This window comes from Anser brachyrhynchus (assembly GCF_964034855.1).
Source record: "Anser brachyrhynchus genome assembly, chromosome: 20".
Taxonomy (NCBI): Eukaryota; Metazoa; Chordata; class Aves; order Anseriformes; family Anatidae; genus Anser; species Anser brachyrhynchus.
This window is the reverse complement of record NC_137713.1, coordinates 7,546,183-7,552,182: the sequence shown is the minus strand read 5'-3', so window position 1 is coordinate 7,552,182 and position 6,000 is coordinate 7,546,183.

Here is a 6,000-nt window from a genome sequence, read left to right as displayed (position 1 = left end):
GGATCACTTTTGTGCTTTTTTTTTCTTTGACTTTTGGTGTTCAACAACTGCGAGGAGACTTCCTGCCCCAGTGCCAGGGCAGAGCGTGCAGCTGATGCTGGAACCCCGTCCCCATGAGTGCTGCTGTGGTGGTGAGGGGGCTGATCATGGTTTCCCCCATCCTCCTCCTCCTTTTTTCTTGCTTTTTCATCCCAGATGTGCTCCAGCAACCTCAGCCTGGCATTTTGGTGATTCCCCTAGCCCCATTTCCATCCCTGGTGCAGCGAGGGGTTGCAGCCCCATGCGCTCGCATCGTCCCCTGCAATTTCGCAGCAGCTGCCGGACGTCCGGGCGGCTCGCAGCGAGGACAACTGCCGCTCCCCGGCGTTCGGCTTTGGCTGCCAAAAACCGTCTGACCGTGGGCAGGGAAAGCCCAAATTCGGGAGGGTTCTTGGGTCTCAGCCTGCCTGCGTCTGGCCGCAGCCTTGGCCAAGTTTTCGGGGCTTCCTCGGCAGCCGCTGCTTTCTAGAGACGCTGGGGAGGCGGAGGGCACGGCGGGGGGGCTGCGGCGAGGCACGGGTGCATCTCCCCAGCACAGCCCCCTGCCCTGTCCCATCCCTCCATCCACGCAGGTGACCCTGGCTCTACCTGCAGGGAGGCTGGGAAGGTGGCTGGGCTTGTTCTTCTTTTTTTTTTTTTTTTTTTTTCCTTTATTTTCAGTCATGTGCATCAGTCACTGAGAGCTCACGCATCCGTGCCAGCCTGCAAGGTCACCAGGACCCCCCCCCCCCTTCAGACGACGTCGTCCTTCGGTAATGTGCGCGTGGGAGGGAGATGGGAGTGGGGTTTTTGCTAATTTGATTTGAAAGCTTCTTTTATCCCTCTGTGGCTTGAACGAAAAGGATTTTGGTGACCCCTCGCTCTCCCTCACTGTTTTAAATTTGATTAGGGGAAGCAATCTTAATTAGTATCGACAGATATTCAAGAAAATAATTAAAGGAAAACCCGTGCTCTTTATATCCGTTTAACCTGCGAAGCGCTCACCCAGCCTCGGAGACCCAGGCTGAATTTCGGGGGGGCTGGAGGTCTGTGTGGCAATAGAAGGGGGAGCCCGGCTGGCGATGAGACAGCAGCCTGCTCGCATCTGGGTCACAAGTTCAGGTTTCGCCCCAGGCAGAGGAGACGGGGAGAGAGAGAGAGAGAGAGAGAGAGACACCGCTGCCAGGACGGAGCAGATCTGTCTGGATCACGGCCGCAGCGCCCCGGCTGCCCCCGGCAGGGAGAGCTTCGGGGGCCTGATCCTGCACTGACCCCACAGACCCCACGCTGCAGGCTCAGGAGGTGCGGGGCGATGCGGCGGCGTTTGCAGGGCGATGCGCTGCAGCAGCCGGTGCTGTGCTATTAAAAATGGGGAAAAAAAAAAAAAAAAAACACAAAGCACGGGTTTTGCAAAGGTCCGCGGCCGGGCGCCTCGCCCCACCGTGCCGCTTCACGAGCGCGATGGGTCTCCATAGCCACGAGCGCGCAGGCTGCAGACGTGTTTGCCCGTGCTCTGCAAATGGAAAAGCAAGATCAATAGCGTTTCAGCAGCGCTGAATGAAGGCCAGGCGCTGCCGGGCGCACAGGATGCGAGCGAGACTCCCACGCAGACAGGAAAGGCACTTCACAAACACAAACACACGCAGAGCCAGCGCCGGGAGCGGCGTGCCTGTTATTCCAGGTTATTTTAAGTTCAGGCTGTACCCGGTGAATGCGGCAGGCTCCCGACGACACCGCGGGGTCGGGGTTTGCGGAGCCCATCGGCGGCGGGGCTGCGCATGGATGCTGCTGGAAAAAGGGGAATCAAGGCACAAAGGGGTTAAACATCCATGTGCAGCCTGGCCACAGGGATCGATTTGTGTTTATTTTTGGAAGAGTGGCTCTAACAATCCGCTGTAACCCGGCGGGGAGCGGGGTGGACCTCCACCACTTGGTGCTCCCCATTCGCGTGCTTTTCTGCAAGGGGTCAGCAGGAGTCCTGGCCAAGGGCGCGCAGCCTTGTGGGGTGAGCACGGTGGCTTCGCGATCCACCAGCCATCGTCCCTCTCATTTCTTCCCAAGTTGCTGGAGCAGCTGGGGCCACAGATGAGCCAGGTACAGCTCGTTTGTCTGAAAAACAACAGCAGAGCTTGAGTGCTCGAAAATCCCTTGTGGCCATCCCTCATTGCGCTCAGCCAGCACCCCAAATGCCCCCCAAACCGTCCCGGCATTTTGCACGCACAGCCCTGATCTAGGAGGGCTCGAACACCATGAGAGCCCCAAAACCCTGCCTGCAAGGGAGCTAACGCCTGGGGTTTGGGGCAAGCGGGGGCGAGCAGAGGCTGGGAGGTGGCAGTCCCGGGTTTATCGCTTCCTGCGGCGTTAGCCATCCGACAGCAAGCCGGGGCCGAAAGCTGGCGCAGCATATGGAGCGGCCCCGGCCCCCCCGCTGCCTTATTGACAGAGTCTCCCTGGAGATGGGCCTGGGCCACGCGGGCTTTTCCAGCACGGAGAGGAAGTGGAAAAATATTTACTTCGCCCCCCCCAAGCCTGCTCGCGTGAAGGCAGGAGGAGGCAAAGCGAGTGAGGCGCAGCAGGCGGGCAGGCGCTGGTGCCGGTGTGGGGACACTGGGGTGGCACGGGGACGTTCAGGGCCCCCACTGTCCCCCCAGGGCTCATGGTGCAAGCGGAGCAGGGGGGTGATTTGCAGGGCAGGGGACTCGCTTAGGCACTGAATTGGGTGTTGGTGGGGGCAATGGGATAGCAGAGGGAAAGGACCGGGGGCAGCAGGGGGCAGCTCCGTGCTTGCCCATATTCTGTGTTCAGCGAGGGGGCAGAGCAAAAGCTATCGGTGGCTGCAAACAAAAATAAGGTGAAACAATGAGGAGGTGGGCAGCGTGGTGCTTTGCGAGGTGGAAAAGCTCAGCCATTGTCTGTGTGCAGGACTGCAGTTGGAGAGGTGCCTGATCCTGCCCCATTTGCTTTCCCCCAGACCTGGTGGGATCTCCCCTACACTGGGAGAGACCCACGTCCCCAGTGGGTCCCGCAGGTGTCACCGCTCTGCTGGACGTGCTGGGGGGTTCAGAGCAACCTCCTGCTCCTGAAAAACAGCACCGGGCTGGCACCGCAGAAACGCCTGCAGTTTGGGGGCAGATCGAGGTCTTCTCCCGTGCCACCAGCCCAACTCAGCGCCCAGCTGCGGTGACACGGGGATGGGCCACAGCTGTACCCGGGCTGCCTGCCCTGAGGTTTTTCCCCAGGAATAAACCCCCCTGAAAGGCGCTTGCACAGGGTTACCCCGGCTCGCTGTAAGCCACTCGGCAAGGCAGAGCATGTGCCAGCTCCTGGCATGGCACCGTGACCACAGGGCGAGGGATTGTGCCGGGGCTAGGACATGGGGCAGGAGGGACACGGGGGACACTTGCTGCTGACGCTCCCACCCTGCCACCTCATCCCTCGGTTTGGCCAAAATGCGCCTGGTTTTGGGGCTGGGCTGAGCCAGGGGTGCCCAAGAAGGGTACCAAGAGGGGCACCCGCTACTGCTGGGGTGTTGGGGGGGCTCGGGCACGGCACCTGCAAGGGGATGGGCAGTACCACATTGCACTGAGCCACTCTTGGCACCTTGTCCCCATTTAATGGAGCTTTGTCCCCATTGCATTAGTGTTTTTTCCTCACCTTGTGGTGCATTGGTGCTTTGCCCCCACTGCACGAAGATTTGTCCCCATTGCGAGGAGTTTTCTCCCTGTTGCATCGGTGCCTTGTCACTATTGCATAAGTGCTTTGTTCCCGTTGCGTGGAGCTTTGTTCTCATCGCACAGGGCTTTGTCCCCACGGCGTGGAGCTTTGTCCCCATTGCACAGATGCCACCGCCGCGAGCTCAGCACCGTAACACGGAGCAGGTGAGAAAACCAAAGCTAACTGCAGCTGCGAGCACAGCTCTGCTCCCCCAAAGGCATCGCTGAGGCATCGCCGCTTCCTCCTGCCCCCGGTAACCCCACTGGTGCCCACAAATAGCTGGGGAACAGCCAAAAATAGCTGGGGAGGGTATGGGGGTGGAGGGGAACCCCCCCCATGGGCCGCAGCAGGGGGTGGCTGCAGCAGCTGGGGGCGTCCCAGCCACGACGGGCACCCGAGGCCAGAGGGGGGGGACGCAGCCGGCAGCAGCACCGTGTGCCCCCTCGGCACGTCGTCCCCTCCCCAAATCCTTGCAGGAACAGCCGGGATCTGGGGCTTTCGGGTGTCTGTCGCTATGGAAACCCCTCCTGATAGTGCTGGGCCATGGCTGAGCCTGCTCAGCGCTGCTGCTGCACACCGGGAGGGCGATGCTGCGGGGTGACGCTGCGGGACGGGAGCCTGAGGGTCCCCAGACATGGGGGGATCGGGGAGGTGCACCCATGGGGGCGTTTTTGGGAAAGAAAGGGAGCAGTGGTGTGGGTTTTAGTACCCTCCTGGTGGTTATATAAGTTCGGGAAAGATGCTGAGCGCAGGAAAGGCTCCAGGATGGACCCGCATGAACCACCGTGGTGCTGATGTCCCCAAAAGGTTTTGCTCATGCCTGAAATTTGGAGGTGTTTGGTGTAAGGCAGGAGGGAAAGCCGTGATAAGTGAGAGCCTGGAGAGCTGGCAGTGCGGCCCTGCAGCACCCAGGGGAGCAGGACAGCAGGATTCAGCCCCAGACAGAGCCTGGCGGGGCTGTGGGCCTCAGGGTGAACATCTCCAACACCCAGGCCTGGAGAATTTGGGTCCTGAGCATCCCTGAGCAGCAATCACCAAACAGATGTAAATGCAGGAGGTAGCTGGGGGCTGATGGAGAGGGGAGGGAGCCCTCCGGGCACATGGAGGGTGTGGGGGAAGCTTTTTGAGGCCTTTTCCTCCGGTGTGCCGGTGGAGGTGCCAGCTTCCTACACCATGACCTGCGCTAGCAAAACGTAGCCTCCGGAAACATCTTTCAAGCGTGGCCAGAACAGAACAACACAAAGAAAATGGCTATTTAGGAGAAACGTGAGGGCAGCTAAGTGCCTCTAACATCACTCCAGCAATGCCCCCGGCCTGGAAGAGGCGTGGAGAGCTCCTGGGAGGGACCCAGGCACCCAGCACAGGCACGGCTCGGCGGGCCGGGAGAGGAGCAGGGCCTTCCAGAGACAGCAGAGCTGGGTGAGAGGAGACAGGAGCGATCACAGTGGGGTCTGAGGGTTTTTTTGCTGTAGTTTCATCTCTGCAGCCCCAGGTGTGGACACACTCTGTCCCCCCGACACGAGCACCGGCGCTGCCGGCTGCCCGCGAGCGCCTGCACGCTTGGCGAGCTCCCCACCTGCTGCTGTCTGTGGCGGGGAAGTTTCAGAGCAGAAAAAGCCTTGCTTTTCATTTGCATCGGCAGGAGGAAGGGCAGAACTGGTGCTGTGCTCCTCTGCAAGCCCCCGCAGCCCCCAGCTCTCTCACGAACCTGCTTAGGGCGCAACGAAGGTGCATCCCTCTCCAGAATCTGCTCGCTAGGGCCCCTGGGCTGCTGCGCACAAAGAGCGCCCTGCTTCTGTGGGGATTTCTCCCTCCTGCAGCCACCAGGATGGGGCAGAATTCAATGATTTAGGATGGGAAGCCCTCAAGCCCTGGATCATCTCCGCTGCCACTGAGGGGGACGCCCCAGCTGTGCCCCCAGCCCCGCTGCCAGCAGTAGGACACAGCACTGGGGCCAGGACCCTTCCCCCCGTGCGCTCGGGGGCCGCTCTCCTCCCCGCCGGCCCACCCGGGCTGTGACTGCCAGCCCCGAGAGGCCACAGGGTGCGATCCTGCACGGGTGCTGGGAGCATAGAAGAGTGGATGTGATGGGAACCGGGGGAAGGAGAAGCTCGGGGATGGGCTTTGTGCTGAAACGAAGGGGCTTTCCTCCCTCCTGAGGAGGAGACGCGAGCCTGCACGTCAAGGACTTCACGTCAAAGCGACCCTGAGAAGAGGCTCCTCCAGCCCCAGGGCCAGGCTGTCACCGGCTGTTCGCCTTCCCTAACA